Source organism: Entelurus aequoreus, linkage group LG05 (genome assembly GCF_033978785.1).
Source record: "Entelurus aequoreus isolate RoL-2023_Sb linkage group LG05, RoL_Eaeq_v1.1, whole genome shotgun sequence".
NCBI classification, from domain to species: Eukaryota; Metazoa; Chordata; class Actinopteri; order Syngnathiformes; family Syngnathidae; genus Entelurus; species Entelurus aequoreus.
In genome coordinates this window covers 50,519,723-50,541,871 of record NC_084735.1, presented here as the reverse complement: position 1 = coordinate 50,541,871, position 22,149 = coordinate 50,519,723, and the positions used below count along the sequence as shown (strand labels likewise).

Genomic DNA, 22,149 nt, shown 5'->3' with positions numbered 1-22,149 from the left:
TGCGCCTACAAATGCACAAACATATTTAGCCATTGCGACAAACACTCCAAAAACAAACAAACCTTTCTTGGTGCTACAGGATTGGCTATAAATCATCACCATTAGAAAACCAGAATCTCCCACTCACTCTTGGTTTAAATAGGCTGACTTGTCATCAAGGGTTAGGAATAAGGGTGTGCGATACTGCTATTGTTGCTATCAACCTGATAACAAGTAAATAAAGGGAAAGTACAGTGGTATCTTGGTTTTCCGTTCCAAAAGGTCTGAAGACCAAATTGCATCCATCCAACCAAAATAATAACACATTTTGTAAAAAAAAATATTTTTGTTTTACATGCAAATACTTATAAATGATGAATTAAATAGATAAATGAATGACTGATGGGTGGAAAGGTAGGACGGTAGGGGAGCGAGATTACTTTGCTATGAGTTCTTTCTTGAATTCGTTACTTAGTCACCAACACGTTGGATTCTTTGTTTAGGCCAACAGACCAGTTTGTTTGTCATGATATTTAGCTGCGCATCAACCGAGACGATATGCAAAAACCGTGGACACATTTTCATTTAATCATACGAAAATTGGGGCGTATGAAAACCGAGGCACCACTGTATAACAATGTAACATTACGACTAACCAATAAAAAAATACATTCAGCTATCAGTGAAAATAAACATAGAGAACTGAAAAATATCTATTTCATCATTACCCTTGGTATTAATGCCATATATATTTGGATCGATACACCCACCCCAAATTAGTAGGCTGGATCATAGGTAGAACTAGATACAATGTGCCTCCATGGCGGCCATCTTAGCCTGGGCCACTTTCCCAACTTTCTTATTCCTCAACTGATATGTGCTATTAATACACAACATTGGATTCTTTTTAATTACCTATAAAAATGTTACTGTTTGTTTCTTTGTTTCGACTTTACGGCGTATTTTGGAACCCAATGCAACATAATGTCCAAGCATTCTTGTTGTCTTTCATTTCCATGCCGTCTACAGCAATGTAATGCCTTGGCACTTTGCCCCTAGTAGCTTAAGCTGGCCGCAGGCACGCAACTCAAAGGGGCGTAAAATACGTATCTAGTTTTATCTATGACCTGGAAGACGTGACAGTCGCTCTTGCATGATGAAATAGGGTTGGTTCTTAATTTCAATACAGTTTTAAAGTCTCAAGCCAACCCGTACTCCCTAAAATTCACTTACAAAGGTTTGCCTTATTGTCATATGCGCACATCCCTATTTTACCATCAATTTAGATGTACCTTCTGAGCCGAAAATAGTCCATTTCACAAAGAAAAGCTGTACTAACCAGTATCTGTGAAAAAACAAAACATGCCTTCACATAAGGGTACCAAATATTCAAGAGACATACTCTAAAGAAAGGGAATGACACTTGAAAAGAAGTCTTGGTCACAGTTTCTCTGTGAGCCATCCTTCTGCATTTGCATCGAGACAAAAAAGATTTGTTCAATTCATCCGGGCAGCCTTTTATCCGACCGAAAACATGCGACTCATCATTAACTTTGGGAGGAGCATACAGAAACCATCAGAAATAATATCTTGGAATCACTGTCTTTCATGGACAATAGTTGTTCTCGTGGAGGGAGGCAAACTATTTAGAGCATTTCCAAGCACTCCAAGAGTACCTTGGCCTCCCTGTGTGCTGCTATCCATCGCGTTCATTTCGAAGACTGCACTGTGAGACATTAAGAACACAATGCGAGGTTCGTCTATTACTTAGTGGGGCGAGAGAACATTTTCTTCCATGTCACACAGATAGACCAAGACCCGATCCCCATAAGCGCATCTTCCAGTTTCTGGCATCAGCACTGACACACAACATTTTTAAAGGATGTACTCCAACGAATGTTTAGTGTGTCATGTATTAGATCATAGTCAATACATCATAATTTCAACAGTCCCTGTCAAGCAAAAAAAAAAACTCTGTGATCGGCTTTTTGAAGACACGGAGCTGTAAGGGTCGGTGTTGAGTGGTATCCAAGAAAATCTGAACCATTTGTGGGTTGTTGTTGTTGTTTTTTTTCCTTCGAAGTCTTTTGTCGCTGCAGTTTTCATGATAATTCATAACGTTTTTCAAAGTACATGGATTTTTCTGTGTTAACGTTTTAGTCGCGGTGAGCCTCTCTTCCTGTATGGCTACAAAGTCATCCATTACCAATCTGGCTACTAGTGAAATCTTTGTCTACTAGAACATTTGCACTGCCCAATGTTTTAGCGAATAAGAAACAAGCACAAAAAGGGGATTTTTATCAATGCAAATGGACTGCTTGATTGCAGGGAGCTCTTCTCAAACCTCTCTCATCGAAACATAGTGCCAAATCTCTCTGCACCTCATTAACTTTCCTCTTACTCCCGTACCTACATATTGCCCTTTGTTATGATTCTTACGGTGCGTTCACACTTTGTGCACTGGTCCGGAGAAAAATTTATTAAAAAAAAAAAAAGAAAACTTGGTGTGTACTTTATTGCGGGTCAGTTCACACCAGACAATGCTCAGTGAAACATATGCATAGTCGCGTGTCGACTGTACCGTTTTTTTTGACGTGTCTGTTGACACACCCAAAACAATATGTTGTCTTCCTGGTTATATATGTCTTGTAGGGCTTGTGTTTCTGTGGTAAAATCTTTACCAATACAGATTACACTGGACCCCGTTTATGTCCGTCTAACACCTAAATTATACATGCAGTCTCTACACCGACCCCTCCAATGCGTTCTAATCTTTCTTCTGGATTGACAGTGTGACGTGCAGTTATCTGACGGAACACTAGGGAGACAATGTTTTCCTCCGAATGACCAACCGTAACTCCCGTTTACTAAACTGTTCAGTTTGTCTTAGAATTGTCTTTCCAGGATTTAGTCGATTGACTAATCAAATCCTGTCCACCCCTTAAACCGATGTCAACATACACATATAATAGGGTCGTTTTTGTTGACGTGAAATTCGAAACCTAAAGGGGCCTTTTTCATGTAAAAATTGGTAATTCCATTACTATCATTTGCTGTTTTTTTGCAAAAGAATATTTGTGGATATTTTTTGGTCATTTTTGTAAACCTTTTCTTGGGTTTTACGAACCATTGCGTGCTTTCAGTTGCAATTAGTCGTATCCTATCTGATCTAATTGTGTAGTCCGGTCCAGGGTTTGGTAGATTGTGTTCATGCGCGAGCAAACACATCGTATTAACAAAGTTAATCCTAACCCAACCAAGTGTGAACGCACCTTTAGGTGTCACCTGTGCTTTTACCTCCTGTGCAGTACACTGTGCTCTCTCTCCCCTTCTTTCTCCTGTCTTGTCTTCTGCCGGGTGGTGTCGGGCGTGCTGCGGGGTGGCAGTTATGACCCTTGTCGTAAGGGTATGAAAATATTTAGCAAGGCTAAAAATGCACAGTAAAAATAAAACCTGCCTCCAAAACTGTGACACCCGCTCTGAGACCAACCAGCAACAATTCCCTTAAAGTGTCCCATTTAGTCAATGACGAGAACAAGTCTTATTTTAAAGGGTTTGGACCACAAACTGTGGTCCTCTAAGAGAAGAGGTGTTGTTGTTTTTCAAATGTCCGCAGATATTCATATTCGAACTGAACAAACAAAGCTCAGCCTCTAGACAAAGCGAGCATAAGTTAAAAGTACGTCGGGAACTCGTTTGTAACCTCAAGCTGAAACAATGACATCTTTTATGCATATCCTCTTATCTGAAAATGACTCCAATTCATTTCTGTGGAATAGGAATATGTCACGTCATATGATCTATATGTACTTTATTGTAGCTATTCTAGTTTGTAGTCTAAATGCAGTCCGGCGTTGTCGATACAATGTGAACTATGTTATACTTGTGTGGATGATGAGAGTGCCAACTAAGCCTGATTAAGATTAGCTTTGCAATTTGTTTGTGCATTCTGATGACTCATCAAACGGTGGCGTCCACGTTTCTGTCACTGATGATTTAGTTTGACCGTAAGAAAACGTAAAGAATATTGGAAGCAATATAGTAGCATGTTGTCCTGTTTTGTGTTTTATGTCTGTTGTACGAACTTTTGAAGTTACTTCAATTTTGAATGAATAGGTTTACATGTACTTTTTTGTAAGTTATAAAGATGCTGCTATTTGATAAGTAAACTATACAAAGTATTTTAGTTGAAAAGATGTCTGATCGGTTGATTAGAAACACGGGCATACAAAGAGGTGTATAGAATACTACAGTATTGGTAAGGTAGTACAAGTAATACTAGACTCCATAGTACACCCTGTGCCAAACTAGACCTCTGCAGCTTCTGAAATTGTAGATGTGCGATCAATTGTTAGATATCAATAACTTGTTTAGAAGTGCTGATCAAGTGCCAACCAAACACTGTCTCTTAAGTTTAAAAAAAAAAAAAAAGATAATCATGAAGAAAACAAAGGAGAAAAAACTGTCTGTGCATTGTTTTATCCCATAGGTACATAGAATATAAGTAAAAGATTGTGATTTTTATGTTGTTTTACATGCCATGCATCCCTTGTGTGTTTGACCTGTGGCTTAAGTACTGCTGTTTTCTCACAAATGTCTCTATAGGCCAGCATGGACTAAGCATAACATGTTATACGCATTCATAACATAGTCATTAACAATCAAAAATGTGTTTGTGGAGTTAGGTGTTATCTTTTTGCACGTCTTCTAATGCATGGTATCAAAAAGAAAACCTTTGGAGGAGGGGGGGGGGGAAAAGAACAAAAATTTTGCGAGGCGACTCCAGACATTCAAAGACATAACACTGCATGCGGTCAAATGTAAAGCGCTTATGTTTACTCGCCTCATGTTTATCCAGTTGTGTTTTAATGTTGTTAGTTGGAAGGGAGTTTTTTATTGTCATGTTGGCCCAAAAACGGCACTAACACAGCACTCATCTCAGAAATGACGTTTTGGTTTATGGGCCTTAGGGGTGTCACGGTACGCCGTAGTCACGGTTTGGTATGTACCTTGAGTTTTAAGGTTGTTCTGGGAACAAAATGCAAAACTGCTTAGCTTTTGTGGAGACGGCTTGAATTATTATTATTTTTTTAGCAAAACTGCAAACTGCTGGCAGGTAATTCTCTAATAAAAACATTTTCAAATATATAACATACAGAAAGATTAAAGAATGGGGGGACACTTTGATTAGAGATGATTAAACCAATCCAAAGTATGTCAATGGATGCTAAGCTAACTGAACAAAACAACAACATCTTAACTGTGTGTTATAAGTGACAAAGCAAGCCACTGGCATATATATTAATTTATCTCGTTAATATTTTTTACAAGATGCCAAAAGCAACTTGTCCAACAGTAAAAGTTTAAACACTGTGAATTACCGTTTTATTTTTCAGTTAGGTCCCTTTTACCCCGTTCCTGATCTGGCACATTGCTTTTTTTGTCGTATCCATTTGCCGTTTACGTTTTTCACTTGGAAGGCCATCTGGTTTTCAAGCTCTGGCTCCTTCTTGGCACTATCGCTAGCCAAGGGCTGGATCACCAGTGTATTTGTTTACCAAGTAGACGCGATTAACACTTCCTGTCCCTCACTTTATGTGTGCCGTGTTGGGAAATCGGTGCGCCTTTGTACCGAACTGATTACCAGTACCGTTACACCCCTAGAAGGTACAGCAAGAACTTTGAACAAAAAAAAAAAAAAGTGAAATGAGCAAACGTGAATATGTAATTCAATTAAATTGTCTCCTTGTTTTGTCTTGTTTTTGTTTTGTTTTTTTTTTTTTTAAGGATATCAGACATACAAGGATACTAGACATTTATTTAACAACCAGGTTGAACCTCATGTAACCTGTCCCAAGATGTGATTCATTTTCTTTTATGTCACAGCTTGAAAGCCGAGATCTAATCTATGAATGTACACATTACTGTTTGAATCCGTCTTTAATGTCAAATCAGGGCAGGAATGTCACAAACATGTAGAGTTAATATCTATGTCAATAACAGATTTCAGCTATAGTCAGGTAGGCCTCGCACGGCCATTATCACGAACCAGACATGTTTTACCCAATTTCCAATTCACTGTCGCCATTATCTTGTTTGTTTGGTGTTGCATAACTGCACTTTACTGATAATTGGGTCATAGTAGGTGTGAGATGAAGCAAACCATGTTTGGAAGTTTTCTTATGTTCGAATGTCATTCTTTCTTTTTTTGTTGTATTTATTTATTTTCCCGAATCCTGTTGGGTGAATAACGGAAAGGGCTGGAGTCTCAGACAAAGTGGAGAAGTAGCGCCTGCTTCTTCCCTCAAATTGTGTTCTCCTTCACATTCCCTTCAGCAGAAGTTTGTGTCTATCACGGAGTGCTTTGTTTTTAACAAGGAATACTTTGCTTTTCTATCTATAACTGTTTATGTCTTTTGCAAATCGGAAAATGTGCATCATTACCGTAGATATTTTCTCTGTGGGGGGCTGACGCCACTGAGGGATGCATTCTGATCCAACAGTCTGGTCTGAGAGGCTTCGTCGGCACCAGCAAAAAGCACGATTCTCCCTGAAAATAGCAGAGGAAAATGAAATGTCGTGAATAATATTAATGTCTCTTAAGCTACCAGCCCCCCACCGCCCTGCCTCGTCATTGCATTTACTTCTCCTTGATACGAACGCCAAGTGGATTACTGTTAGCATTCCAAAAGAAGATTCTGTCCACACATTTCCTGGACATTCATTGGCCGCCTCAAGAAGGCTCGGACTGGCAAACGCGACACTCTTAAAATCTCCTATGGAATCACAGCCTACGTGACACCGCCGTTCAGTCTTTTAGTCCGGTGAAAACCGTGTTCACCCTTTAAACGGATCCAAGTATTTCAGAGAGCATCCATCCGAGAAAAGATGATACTTTTTTTGTGTATTTTTGTTGTCTTTGACCCTCCTAACCTCACATGAACCTGTTGACTTCTACATCCTCAAGAACTCATGTATACTGTACGTTGGATTTGCTACGCCACTGTTTTTGTTTTTACTTTGTCAAACTGCAAGGAATGTCGTTTGTTTTCTAGAGAAGGGTCGAGTGCCTTGCGAGATGTTTTTAACATTGTACAGCGGAACCCGTTTTTGTCGACAGCTGGTTTATGTCAACCGACTCATATTACTAAAAGGTGCCCAACATACATACATTTTGTCAACAATAAATTTGACAAGTGTTGTAGTATTTTTAATGTCATCATTATTGCGGCAAAAAAACAGCGACATAGCCACTGTCGATTTACACCACGTTAAAACGTGCACACAGTGACTTCCTGTTCAATGCTAAGTAAGCTTCATAATAAAAGCATGGGAGTCTTAACCAACAATTTTTTAGGTTTTTTAGTCATTCTGGTCAGGAAAGTAAAATATTGCGGATGTGAATCTTAAAACAACTCAAAACTCAATTTGATTCTCAGTTTAACAAGATGCTAGCTACATACTACTTGGTGTTTTTTTATATAAAACCTTTTTAAAACAGGTTACAGGTTACAAAAGCTCCTCTTGGCTGCTGAAGAATACGCGCAGGGAGAGGGCCGAAAAAAATCTAATTGTAATTAGGGATGGAACAATTAACGGTATTAATGCTAACCACATTAACACCTCTGACAGTTAGTATTATCGTTTGAATTACAATTATGAAAAAAACGTAATTGATAGCCGCACTTGGACAAACTCACGGACCGACTAGTGCTACCATGAATTGCTTAACGTGGACCCCGACTTAAACAAGTTGAAAAACTTATTCGGGTGTTACCATTTAGTGGTCAATTGTACGGAATATGTACTGTACTGTGCTATCTACTGATAAAAGTTTCAATCAATCAATCAAAAGCTATCTTAAATGCTAACATGAATACAAGCCACATTAATATATTTCCACACGAAAGGGGGTCATATTATGATTTTTTTCCTACATATAAAACACTTCCTTGTGCTCTACTGTCTACATAACATGTCATGGTGGTTCTTTGGTCAAAATTTTGCAGAGATTATGTTTTACAGACCGCACGTAAATGTGCGAGCAATGGCTGGTTTTGGTTATGTCGACAGCTGTTTACGTCGGCGTGTCGACTTGAACGGGTTCCATTGTACCTTCTTTTCTTTACTTTTTTACATCCCATTGTTTACATCTTGGAGAAAAAAAATGGACTGACAGCATACGTGCTAATAATTACTGCGTTTGAAACCAAGCAATGTTTTGTTGATTGGTGGATTTCTCCTGCATGCGACGGGAATCTGAGAGCATTCAAAGTGTCAACAACGCGAAGGGCTTCTGATGGCAGAATGTACGGTACATTTCATCTCGAATGGAGAGTCGCATCATATTCACAAATGTAAGGATGATGCCTTGTAGTGCCATGGTAGAAAACGTGTGAACGGGTTTTATGGCGTTTAGTTTTTTTGTCAAAACGAGTGCCAAATAATTCTATACTGAGCCAAATGTTACTTTACCGAAACGGTGAATTGATCCATTCCTCTCGACAAACATTCGCCTAATTTGAAGTCATAAGTCACTGTTATGCTGCCAGTCTGTTTTCTTGTCAAAGAAGCAGTATATTTTATAGATGCCGAACTGTTGAAGATAAGACAGTTGCTAAGCTGGGAGACAGGGAGGATTTAAAAAAAAAACTGTCATTGTTTTATTATTATATTATTTGAACGTTATTCATGAATAGATTTACTGGTAATTACTATTTAATGTAACTGTAGTACTGTGTTTGTAAAAGAAATTCAGTGAGTTGTGTTTTATGACTCGTGGACTACCAGTGAAGTCAGCATTTCAGTGTTAATAATAATTGAATTGTTTTTTAAAGATTATTTTTGCGACGGCAACAGAGTCATTATAAATGTTCATTTTAACATCACTTGTCTTCTGCTTCTTTTTTGTTCTCCACTCCAGTCTGACAGCGCATGACGACGCAGTGGTAGTGCCTCGGGTTTTGTTAGAAATCCGTTGCAAAAGGTCAGATGAAAACTGAAGCAATTTTTCCCAAAGAAATCATCTTAATCCATACAAAAAAAACCATCAGAAATTATAGTTTTGCATGCGGACAGCAATGTGAAATGCACAAACAAATGAAATTGACAAATGAACATTTTACATCACTTTTCACATGATTTTAAACTATTGCTGGTGAAGACATATGGAGAGAAATGTGTCTTTTCAAGCAACCAAACATTTTCGACCAAAAAACAAATGTTTTTACTATTTTTTAGTTGCAAATGTATTATTTTTGTTAGCGAAACCATTATTTTGCGTTGCGAATCATTTTCTTTGTTTGATACCTTCAAGGCGCTTTGACACTATTGCCACATTCACCCATTCACACACTGATGGCGGGAGCTGCCATGCAAAGCCCTAACCACGACCCATCAGGAGCAAGGGTGAAGTGTCTTGCTCAAGGACACAACCCACGTGACTAGGATGACGGAAGCTGGGGATCTAACCAAGAACCCTCAAGTTGATGGCACGGCCGCTCTACAAACCGAGCCACGCCATCACCTTTTATTAGATTTAGATTAGATTAGATTAGATTAGCACAAAGTCAAAGTCTTTCTCACTACACTCGCACACCCCGGCTCCCTCTTCCTTGCCTTCATGCACTCATCCAATCCCCAGTCAGGACTCAGCCTGTATCTATACATACATATACATTTAAGAACTCTTTTTGAAACTGCTCAGAGGGGAGCTATAGCAAGGAGTCAGTCGCAAGTTGCCAACCCCTGTTCGAACCCCAAACAACACATTTGCTTTTTTGGCCTTTTAAAACGGTGCCAATGCAGGCGGCATGTTTGCATTTGTGTTGCTATGGTAACTGCTACCAATCTACACAAGCCATGCATCAGGGCTATTCAGCTAAATTATTATAGGGGCCACAGGTCTACCTTCAGTGTTATTCTTCTATGTATCTACATTGTTAATGTAAGACCCCAGCCGAGTCATACCAAAGACTATAAAAAATGGGACCCGTTACCTCCCTGCTTGACACTGAGCATCAAGGGTTGGAATTGGGGGTTAAATCACCAAAAATTATTCCCGGGCGTGGCCACCGCTGCTGCTCACTGCTCCCCTCACCTCCCAGGGGGTGATCAAGGGTGATGGGTCAAATGCAGAGAATAATTTTGACACACCTAGTGTGTGTGTGATAATCATTGGTACTTAACTTTAACTTTTAACTTTATTATGTTTACCTCACCAAATATACAAAAAAGTCATACTCAGTTTTTAAGGTTATCGTATGGTCAAACATCATTCCTCGGAGCCGAGTGGCCAAACAAAGAATCTGAGTACAACTGCAAAATAATCCACCATGGGGCCAAAGAAAGTTGCGAGACTCAGCACTTTGATAGAGAACTCGTAGCAAAGTACAAGTGTAACATCCGTGTGGCTCTTCCCTCCCCTCCCCTCTCTCTGCTCATAGCTGTTGTCGCCAACAAAGTGTTTAACAAAGGTAAAAGTCATGTTAAATGTTCATTTGTACATTTCATTTGCCATTAATATGTATTTGACATTGTTTTCTACCTGTAAAACCACAATTATTCTTCATAAAATGTGTTTTGTGTCGCTATTTTTGGGTGTCTGAACAGGATTCAATGGAATTATGTTATTTATTATGCAAAAAATGTATTCGTTTTTGTACGATTCGGCCTTTTGGAACGGATTACTGATGAACACAGTGATACCACTGTATTTTACACAGTTTTTTCACAAGTTAGGTTCAGGCGTTCCAAAGGTGTATCCATGGTCACACAAAAAAAAACCTGTGTAAAGTACTAAGGGTGTCCTGATCCAAAATTGATATCGGATATTGGTCCGATATCAAGTATCGGATGATACTGGCTTAAATCTAAAATCTTTGGTAAAAGCTCCAATAAAAGCAGTCCTGCAGCGTGTTTACTCGTGTAAAGTTTGACAAGTTAACATCTAAATGTCCTCCAATAAGCACACAAAGTTGTTATTTTCTTGGGTTTTAGTCAAGTCTTTTGCAAACATGTAAAAATGCTAGGTTATAGGCTACATTAGCTAGCAGCTACACAGCAGCTAAGCACACAATAGCACACAAGCTAGACATACATAGAAAGTAGGGATGTGTATCTTACAACTAACGACTTAATCGATGCCAATTCTTGGGTTGAAGATTCAATTCAAAATTCTTGATTCAAAAGTCTGTAAAAAAATGTAATATTTGTTATGTCAATTATAATAAAACCTTTTTAAAAGAGGTTACATGTTACACACGCTCCTCTTGGCGCAAGCGTATTGACGCAGTGGATATGGCTTAAAGAAAGTATTTTCAAAAATCAATTATTAAATATTTTGAAACGATTCAAGGTTAAAATTTGTGATTAAAGGCTATATAAGTAAACTTGGGTTGATTGATTGATTTATGATTGAAATAAAAAGGAATTGCGATTTGGATGTGAATAAATTTTTCCTGGCACCCCTAACAGTTAGTGTCCTTAATTGAACAATACTGCCGTCTAAAACAGTACATTTGTCAACATACTCAAGTATCAAATAACTATGGTTGCAAATTTCTTTCACATACAAAGTCTCTAAGGCAGAAGTGCATTAGAAAGTATCCAATTACAAACATGTCCGTATCATTCAACTTACTGCCTCATGAACTAAACTTAATGAGTTATAGTGGCCACTAGAACAATTACCACTCCACTTCAATTTAAGACAGCATAAGTCCATTTTGGCCAGATAATGATAAATAGGTTAATGTTTTTCATACCTATACCTTTGTTCTCGGTTTGACTAATTTCATTTGATCGAACCTTTTCTAACATTTTACACTTTAAAATAATGAAAATGAGTGGGATTTTGTGCTGATATCGTATCGGATCAAGTATCAAATAATTACAGTTGAATATTACTTACAGATACAAAGTCTCCAAGGCAAAAGCATATTTGAAAGTATCCAATAACAAACGTGTCATTCAACTTACTGCATTGTGAGCTTAAAGGGGAACTGCACTTTCGTTCACAATCATTATGAGAGACAAGAAGACAAAAGTATTTTTTTTTTGTTTCTAAAGATGATGAAAAACCCTTTGAAGAAGCGGTTAATGGGAGTCACCATTGAAGCCTTCAAGGTCCTCTAAAACAACTTCAAAACCCTCCATCAACGTTTTATATACACACTGTAAGTATATATTTGTATAATGTAGTAACAGACATGATCATAACAATGTGTAATATTTACAATATTTACCCTATTTTGGTCGTTCTAAGCATTACCAGAACTTATTTCCTCAACGCATTTATTTTTGTTCCCATAGCAACAAATTTGTGTTCCTACTTCCGGAAACAAACCCTTGTGTGTCCTAATCATGGAAGACTTGGTAATAGACAACGAAGATGGCTATTTTTTGACAAATGAACATTCCCAAACCAAGGAACCAAACGAGCTGGACCAAACGAACAACTGTCCATTGAGTAAGTCACTATAATATCGATCATGATACATGCAGCACATTATGCTCTGTATTACAACTACTTACAATCTTGACCTATCGTGTACAAACAAAACATGAAATCTGGGCTAAAACTTCAAAGATACTGTAATATGATTGTTTATTTTTTTTTCAGTCAGTACAGATTGGTGTCCTATCGCATTGTTGTGCATTACAAACTCAAAAGTCATTCAGCTGATGACACAGAAGCTATCTTACAGCTAATGTCGTAGCATGTCGTCACAAGGCGATGTGTTACTAAACTGGAAAAAGAGTTCACTCTTACAATACCAATGTCGCTACAACTTGGTTAATTATGCAGGTTGCGTAACGTAAAAGAAGTGTTGTTGGTGGTTGTTGGATGCAATTTTAAAGTGACTTACAGGCAGAATTAGTTGTTCCCATTAGCTGCATTGCGAGCCACATAGAACAAGCTGATTATTACAAATAAGAATGCAAAAAAAACCCTTGTCTTATTGTCTCCAAAATTAAAAAAAAAAAGTGCAGTTCCCCTTTAACTTAATGAATTATTGTGGCCACTAGCGACCGCAAAAAAATAGTATTACCACTTAACTTTAACTTAAGGACCGCTTTAGTCCATTCCATATGGATGATAATATATAGGTTAGTATTGGATTAATATCAGTATCAGCCAAGGTTCCAAATCAATACTCGTTGGTATCATAATGCATTGGAGCAATTTTGTATCGGGACACCCTTATAAAATACTACATTTTGTAGTATTGTATCGCAATGCTGCTTTCACTTGTCCAATGTGTGTTTATGAAAGATAAATAACCCTTTAAATATTAGAAATGAAAATTCCAACAATAAATGGCGATGTGTTTATTTTCGTACATTTCAACACATCCTGTGAATCCCTGCAGCCACATTTGATTCCTGCTCTGAGACAAGGTAGCAATGGGCTTGAATGATAAAATTGCGTTGTCAAGGAAACAGGTTGTTCTGAAGACTGCAAATATGTCGCAATGGGATGCTCTTATACAATATTTTAACCTGCAGCCTCTCTCGGGCTGAAATGCTCAAGCTGCTCCTTTCGCTCCTTCAAAGTCAAGCAGGTAATTGCAGAGGTAATATTTGCATTCATAATTCACAGACATTCAATAAGCAGTCTATCATCATCAGAATTATTGGAACCATTCACTGCAAATCTCATTTACAAAAGCAAATCACAGCTTTAGAAAACCTTGAGGTGGCAGAGCGATGTATTCAAATGATGAATGGGGTGGGGGCTGCTTGAGAGCAGCGACCCACACTCCACATTGCTCCTGGTGTAACCATGGATACCTCTATTTCATGGATGGAGTCATTTTAGCTGGGGTGGGGTCTGAATGGATAGATATCACTTTCTGCACTGCACAGCACGCTGTATCAGGACTTAAACAGCAGCAACGGCAGCGGATATCGCGGTCATTTAATGAGCGTCCTGTAGTTCTGTGCATCTTTCCTTTTGAATAAAGTGCAGTGCTGGACACAACATGTGCAGTTATCAATAGACGTGCAAGGCTTGATGAATCCATCAAATGCATCATCCATGTCCGCACACACAGTGGAACCCGTTTAACTCGACATCACTTGGATTTGCTGACTTACGTCGACATAAGCGATTGTCGACATAAGCGGTTGCCGACATCTACTAGCCCTTGCTTGCACATTTAAAGATGACAAATGGAGTACGGATGTTGATAAAGGATTTTTGAAGCTGCGGCTGTTTGTGGACAGCATTTTTCTCCATTTGTAAAAATGGGGATGAAAAAATGGCAAATTACTTTACAGATAAATAATTGTATTTGACACAAACACAATTCAGCTTCAGCCATAATGATGAACTTAACAATACTACAACACGTTGACTTAAACAGACCCATTTTTCACTCAAATCTGTGTATGTCGACTTTTTGTAACTTAAATAGGTTTAGCTGTTTCAACTATTATGTCTACTGTGTGTGTATTTACTGTATGTACATTGTGTGCACATATCCAATATCAGCAAAACAACTAGTATCGAATTATATCGGCTTGCATCTAAAATCTTTGATTCAAGCAGTTAACATCGACAGTGCATCTGGAAAATATTCACAGCGCTTCACTTTTTCCACATGTTGTTATGTCACAGCCTTATTTTAAATCCGAATACATTCATTTTGGCCTCAGACAATACCCTACAATGACAATGAGAATTTGTATTTTTATTTGGCAAATTTATGAAAAATAAAAACCAAACAGAAAAAAATCACATGAACATAAGTATTCACAACTTTTGCTCAATACTTTGTTGATGCACCTTTGGCAGCAATTACAGTCTCAAGTCTTTTTGAATACGATGCCACAAGCTTGGCACACCTATCTTTGGACAGTTTCACCCATTCCTCCTTGCAGCACCTCTCAAGCTCCATCAGGTTGGATGAGAAGCGTTGGTTTTCATCCAGGATGTCTCTGTAGTACATTGCTGCATTTATCTTAAGTCTAGTCATGGAGGTGACAAAGAACCCAAAAGTCACTCTGTCAGAACTACAGCATTCCTCTGTGGAGAGAGGAGAACCTTCCAGAAGGACAACCATAATAATAATAATACCTGGGATTTATATAGCGCTTTTCTAAGTACCCAAAGTCGCTTTACATGTTTTTCTGAACCCATCAACCATCTCTGCAGCAATCCACCAATCCTACCTTTATGATAGAAAATGCACTTGAAAGACTCTTAGACCATGAGAAACAAAATTATCTGGTCTGATGAGGTACAGATTGAACTCTTTGGCGTGAATGCCAGGTGTAATGTTTGGATGAAACCAGGCACCACTCATCACCAGACCAATACCATCCCTACAGTGAATTATGGTGGTGGCAGCATCATGCTGTGGGGATGTATTTCAGCGGCAGGAACTTGGAGTCTAGTCAGGATAGAGGCAAAGATGAATGCAGCAATATACAGAGACATCCTGGATGAAAACCAATGCTTCTCATCCAACCTGATGGAGCTTGAGAGGTGCTGCAAAGAGGAATGGGTGAAACTGCCCAAAGATAGGCGTGCCAAGCTTGTGGCATCGTATTCAAAAAGACTTGAGGCTGTAATTGCTGCCAAAGGTGCATCAACAAAGTATTGAGCAAACATTGTAAATACGTATGTAAATGTGATTTGTTTGTATTTGTTGTATTCTTTATACATTAGCAAAATTTAAAAAAAAATTGTTTTCACATTGTCATTAAGGGGTATTGTCTGTAGAATTTTAAAGGACAAAAATGGATTGATTGCATTAAGGAATAAGGCTGTAACATAACAAAATGTGGAAAAAGTGAAGCGCTGTGAATACTTTCCGTATGCACTGTAAATGTCCTCCAATAAGCACACAAGTAACAATAGGAACAACAGGGTTTCCCATTTATTGTAGACTCATGGCTGCCACGAATAAAGGGGAACTGCACCTTTTGGGGAATTGTGCCTATTGTTCACAATCATTATGCAAGACATGAAGACGGATGTATTTTTTCTTTAATGCATTCTAAATAGTAAATGCATTTGATCAAAAGTCCGCTTACAATGGAGCGTATGGGAGCTGTTCAATTCTGCCTATAAAGCCCCTAAAAAAACATCCAAACCTCTCCATTGAGGTTTTATATACATGATGTAATATGTAATGTAGTAACAGGCACATTTATAATAATTTTTAATATTTACTTATTTTGATCAATTTAAGCATACACGGCGCATTAAGTTGAAAAATACATCACATTTGCATTTTTTTTTTTCTTCATCACTGATATCTTTCTGCTCACTGCAGACTTCATGAGAGCCAACAAACATAATAAAACATCACTCATTGGACAAGGTCGGCTGTCATTAGGATGCAGACTGCTAGAATGTTCATATATTCCCAGTTAGATGAAGAATGTCTCCTAATCCCCGCGAAAAAATGGGGCAGGCGGGGGCCGTTCTCGCCAGTTCCAGGTCCTAAATGGCTGTCAAAGTGTCCCAACTTGTCGGGTTATATCTTTAGTCATCTACTTTTTAGGTGAGAGGCATGACTTATGATCTAGAATAAACTTACAGGGAGCAAGGAAGTGAGGAAGCAGCAGACCATTTGATGATGTAAACATTGGGAGACACGGAAGTGATCGCGACGCCGCTATAAATAGTTTTTTCTGCGTTAGCGTTTGTAATAACAATATTACTAATACTTAATTGATATTCAAGTCACGGTATGTAGATTATTTTGAAGTGTTATTGTTGGCGGGTTTTGAATGGTTATTTATCAGATTTTAATGGCGGAAAAGTGGAGCTCTCAATGGCTCCACTGTAAGCAGACTTTTATTTATGTTTATTTAATATTTAGAGTGCATTAAATAAAAAAAATCCACCCGTTGTCATGTCTTTCATAATGATTGTGAACGATATGCAAAATTCCAAAAAAGCGCAGTTTCCCATTAAATTTGGACCACCACAGACAGATTTGGCAACCTTTTTTTTCTAAAATGTGCCATGTTACCCTCCCCCACATGCACTTTACAGAAAACCTAAATTTATCCCTGTTTTTTTTTTCCCAGGTGAAGTAGGAATTATTGAATAAAAAATTGTTAGATCCTAAATAAAACTTTAAACGACCTTATAAATATGGGTTTTAACGATATAAAATCCATCTAGACATGACATAACACCCACGTAGTCACATTTACGCTCTTTTAATACAATATAATCATGCTGCCTTAGGCTGAGCCAATCAGTGGCCACGAAACTGAACAGTGCTCTGTGATTGGTTTGGTCTTCTCTCATGGCCAATACTATACTATTGATATTTCTAATTCATTAAGCCAATTGTATGTTTTAAAATGCTTAACTTAGGCCAAAAGTATGTGGAATATGCTTTCAGAAATGTAATAACTCTTTAATGGTGAATCTGGAAACTTTAAAGGAGCAATATCTAATAATTTATTGTCAAGTCATCATTAAATGGCCCTGATATGTCAAAAGGCATTAATAAATCATGTTCCTTTCGAATACCTCTATAACTGATAACAGTAGTTAAGCCGGGATATGCTCATTTTAAAATTAGATATACAGCCCCGAAATCTTGTTATTGTTTTAATTCCAATGTCCCGCACTCTACCGTTTGACCAATTAAAAAAAGTCTGTGAGTGTGTCACATCCAGGTTGCCAGATACACACCGCCCTCTTTGTCTGGCTACTGCCACTGGTAAAGTTACTAAACATGTCAGACCTTAAAAGGCATCGTTACGATTCTCAACTTATTCATGACGAAGCCAGGAACAAAACGAGGATTTGTATCGGGGATGCCTTTGAAAGATGGAGACTGAAGGAGGAGAAGATTTTTTTCATCTGACGCCAAACTTGCTAATTTCTTCCGTCACAGGTAAGTCAAGCATTTATGTTTTCTTATTACTCGTAATAAATGGAAATGGACGTTTGGTATGTAAACTATATTGTTCAATACAGTCTATGATCTTGTCTAACAAAGCTAGTATGTTCATCCAACGAATGCTTTGATGGTGCTTCGCTCCTAGTGTATTGCTTAGCATGCTAGCCCGGTCAATGACACATTGACAGATAGGCTAACGGGGGAAATATATGCCCGTTAGCCTGTATGTCGATGTGTATTCCAACTGACAGGGCAAAATATATTTTCGACAAATAAAACCTATTTGGATATGGGTAGTGTCAGTGCCTATTTCGTTTTCAATATGCTGATACGCTGAGGAAATGGGTTCCAACATTAGCATGGCAGTCATCATGGCAACGTGAAACGTATGGAGACAGCCTAATCACATGATAAAATACTTTCTCATTTGTGTAGCCTATAGGCATACCTTGGTAAAATGTCTCCTCTTTAGTTTTGGATGTACATTAGGCTGCTAAGCATGCTCTACTTATTTTCACCTGTATAACCATTGCTAGCGTTGGTTGTAGTTTGTTTTAGTCTTTGTTTTCTGATAGTACTGACAATAACCATATGAGTGCCATTTCTTGTGATATTGTATGTAGGCATGACGTACTTCCTCCTGAAAATAGCCTGATATTTGTGTAAAATGTGTTGTTAGTTAGAGATTTGTTATTGACAAAACGCTTGTCTATTCAGCTATTATGGTCCCAGCACCTCAACCCCTAGTAAGAGGCAGTGGAAGTTTGAAGTTCCTTGGAGTAGCCCAGTCGATCAAGCTGGATTCGACTGCGTATCTGGCAACCTCAGTCAGGGAGAGAGGGAGGGACTACAGAATTTTGACTGTGATTGCAGTACCATTTCTGGCCACATTATTACATATGGCTCCTTTAAAGCCCGATGTTGGGAGGGACGATTGTATACCAGGCCTGTCTGTACAGCTTGTCATTCAAACTCTGTCCAATAGATGGCATTGTACTGCTGCTTCATAACACACTTTCCAATTCTTATTTACATGAATACCATGAATGGTACCATGAATTGATTAAAGTGGACCCCGACTTAAACAAGTTGAAAAACTTTCAGTGGTCAATTGTACGGAATATGTACTGTACTGTGCAATCTACTAATAAAGTCTCAACATAAGCGCATAACTTGGCCTATAACTCTATTACTCTTGATTATGAGACATACAATGACATGTACGTTCTTTACCTTTAAAATCAGTACATTGAGCCCAGGAAACAACATTCAACGTTTTTATTTGAAATGTACAAGTGGTTTAAAAACCTGAGATAATGTCGCATATTTCTTGCAAACCAACAAAATGCATTTTATCTGTTCGCACACAAATACTCAAGTTTTGCACCAAGGCCAATTATGCATATTATTAGATATTATTAGACGATGATGTCACATGCAGGTCTCGTGGAATAAACAGAAATAATACAGACAAATTAATACAATTGTTTTACGATACGCAGTCGTTTTAGCAAAATTAAGTCCCTTGTGCAAAATAAGTACAGAAAAGCTAAACATTTATGAATTTTGCCCCCAAACTCTCCTGTGTCCAACACCTCATTCAGTGAGTTTATAAACAGCCTAGTGTCCGCCCTTAGATCGGTAAGGTTGTGAGTTCAAACCCCGGTCGAGTCATACCAAAGACTATAAAAATGGGACCCATTACCTCCCTGCTTGGCTTGGCACTCAGCATCAAGGGTTGGAATTGGGGGTTAAATCACCAAAAATTATTTAACCTGCTGCTGACTGCTCCCCTCACCTCCCAGGGGGTGATCAAGGGTAATGGGTCAAATGCAGAAAATAATTTCGCCACACCTTGTGTGTGTGACAATCATTGGTACTTTAACTTTTTAACTTTAACATAAAAATTAGACAACATGTAACATTTGATTTGGTATGTTATTCTTATTTATGTATGGAAAGTAACTTATATTAGGCAGGAATTCTTATTGACATATTATTGATTGACATTACCGTTATTTTCAAGTAACACATTTGATGTATTGTAATTTATTTTCTTTTATTTCATACGGGCCCGCATTTTGGTTCCTACCTGTTGTTTCCGTGTGCCCGAATAGGGAACGGACGGGGGAGGAAATAGAGAGGCTAAAAGAAAAGAAAGCGCAAGATGTGTTGCTGTGCGAAATAACGTGAAGTCAAGCGTGTCCTGCCGTTGTGGTACTTTTAGCAAGGAAGATAACAAAACCATCATCTAAACAAGTCAACTGTACCCCGCCTTTAACCCACAGCCCTCAAAGTTGGTGAAAACTGAAAAATATCACTCTCGTGCGTAGTGTCGGCATACACCATCGATGCGATGCCGACACTACCCTGATATCGATAACCCATCGATCCATCCGTTGTCTACCACTTGTCCCTTTCAGGGTTGCGGGGGGTGAGCTATATTGATCGATCCCAATAGTGTGATGTGCTATACCACTGACTTTTTTCCGATTCGATCCCGAGTAGTATTCAGACTGGTATTGGCGATACCGATCCAATACCGATACTTTGGGAAAATATACACAATACGTGTGCTAAAATAAAATAAAATAAAAAAGTGTATTTCGAATAATAACATATCTCAAAGCATAAAGTATAATTGTTTGTATAACGTATATAATTGGTACAAAAGTTTAACACGTGTACAATGATATTTCACATGCCTTTACTGTGTATATAATTGAACAGTGTTTATGTTGTGTACAAAGTGTATTTATAATTTGTTGTGCAAAGGAAATTTCATAATTTTTGGAAGCTCATCTTGTATTTGACATTGTTTATAGGGTTAGGCGCAATGAGTGTTCAACTTCAGCCTAAACCCTTTCGGTCTGCAACATTTTAAATTTATGAATGTAAAACTGTTTATTTTGTTGACCACTGACCAAAGAAATAATAAACTAAACTAAACTAAAGAATACAGGACGATAGTAACTTATTATTTCAAACGTATATTGAGATTCTGGTATGAATATAGCCAAGTTAATACAACAAAAAAAACAAAGGACAAAATCATACAAGGTACTGGAAAATTGTATTCCAAACCATATACAATCGAAAAAAATAATAATTATTTAATAAGAACTACTATTAGAATAAAAAGTAATTCAAAATTCAGTTAGATGAACATGTTTACTCACGTTAACATGTTCATGTAACTGAATTTTGAACATGTATGTTCATGAACATGTATGACACTCAACAAAAGCATCCAACATCGACACATTGTCTCTATCACAAGTTTAGTTACTCTTTACACCAGGGGTCCCCGAACTACGGATCCGGCCCGCCAGCGTCCAAAGTCAGGCCCGAAGGAAGTCCCAAGTATTAAAAATTGTTTTTAAAAATAAAAACATTATTTTTTTTCTTCTGTCTTTTCTTATCCACTTTGTACCGCTTGCTACTCACGGTGTCTCCTAGCCGCTCAGGCAAATCATATTGTCTAAAAATGCATTTTCTCATAGATAACATGACATCATCGCGTGCTCGGAAAGTGCGCTATATATATCTAATATATATATATATATATACGTATATATACGTATATATATATATATATATATATATATATATATATATATATATATATATATATATATATATATATATATATATATATATACGTGTATATATATATATATACGTATATATATATATATATATATATATATATATATATATATATATATATATATATATATATATATATATATATATATATATATATATATATATATATATATATATATCAGTGGCGTGCGGTGAGGTTAATGTCTGGTGAGGCACTGCATCATCACAGTCAGATTTACAAACATATGAACCCTAAATAGTATCTTATTCACCATGTGATTGGCAGCAGTTAACGGGTTATGTTTAAAAGCTCATACCAGCATTATTTACACATACAAACTAGCACACAAAAAAGCACATTTAATAAAAAAAACATTATTATGGTCTTACCTTTCTTGCTGGACATCCAGCCTTTGCGTGTGTACCACGTCGTTTGAAAAGAACGGGTCTTCTGTCCCAAAGTCAAAAGCAAACCTTTTAGCTCCGGCGTTGGTCTACCTCTAATTATTACCTCCTGCTTCGATTGAAAGTCCAGTTTAGAAAACTGTTTTATTTTACATATGTAATCCTCCATGTTTTTAATAAAAGTTCAGGCGAGAGGAAATAAAAAAACGCTGCACTTATTATTGCTAACTTTTTTTTTTTTTCTTCTGCGGCAAGGAATGATCTCTGGGATCACTAC

The 22,149-nt window shown here is 37.6% G+C and overlaps 1 protein-coding gene across 1 annotated transcript in view; it reads right to left on the bottom strand.

Annotated features, from left to right (window-relative positions):
• Positions 1 to 3,350, bottom strand: part of capns1a (calpain, small subunit 1 a) — a 218,874-nt gene extending 215,524 nt beyond the window's left edge. Inside the window, exon 1 of the mRNA XM_062048327.1 lies at positions 3,340 to 3,350. The gene's annotated coding sequence lies outside the window, so the exon portion shown is untranslated. The remainder of the gene's footprint in view (positions 1 to 3,339) is intronic.
• Between the last annotated feature and the right edge of the window lie 18,799 nt (positions 3,351 to 22,149).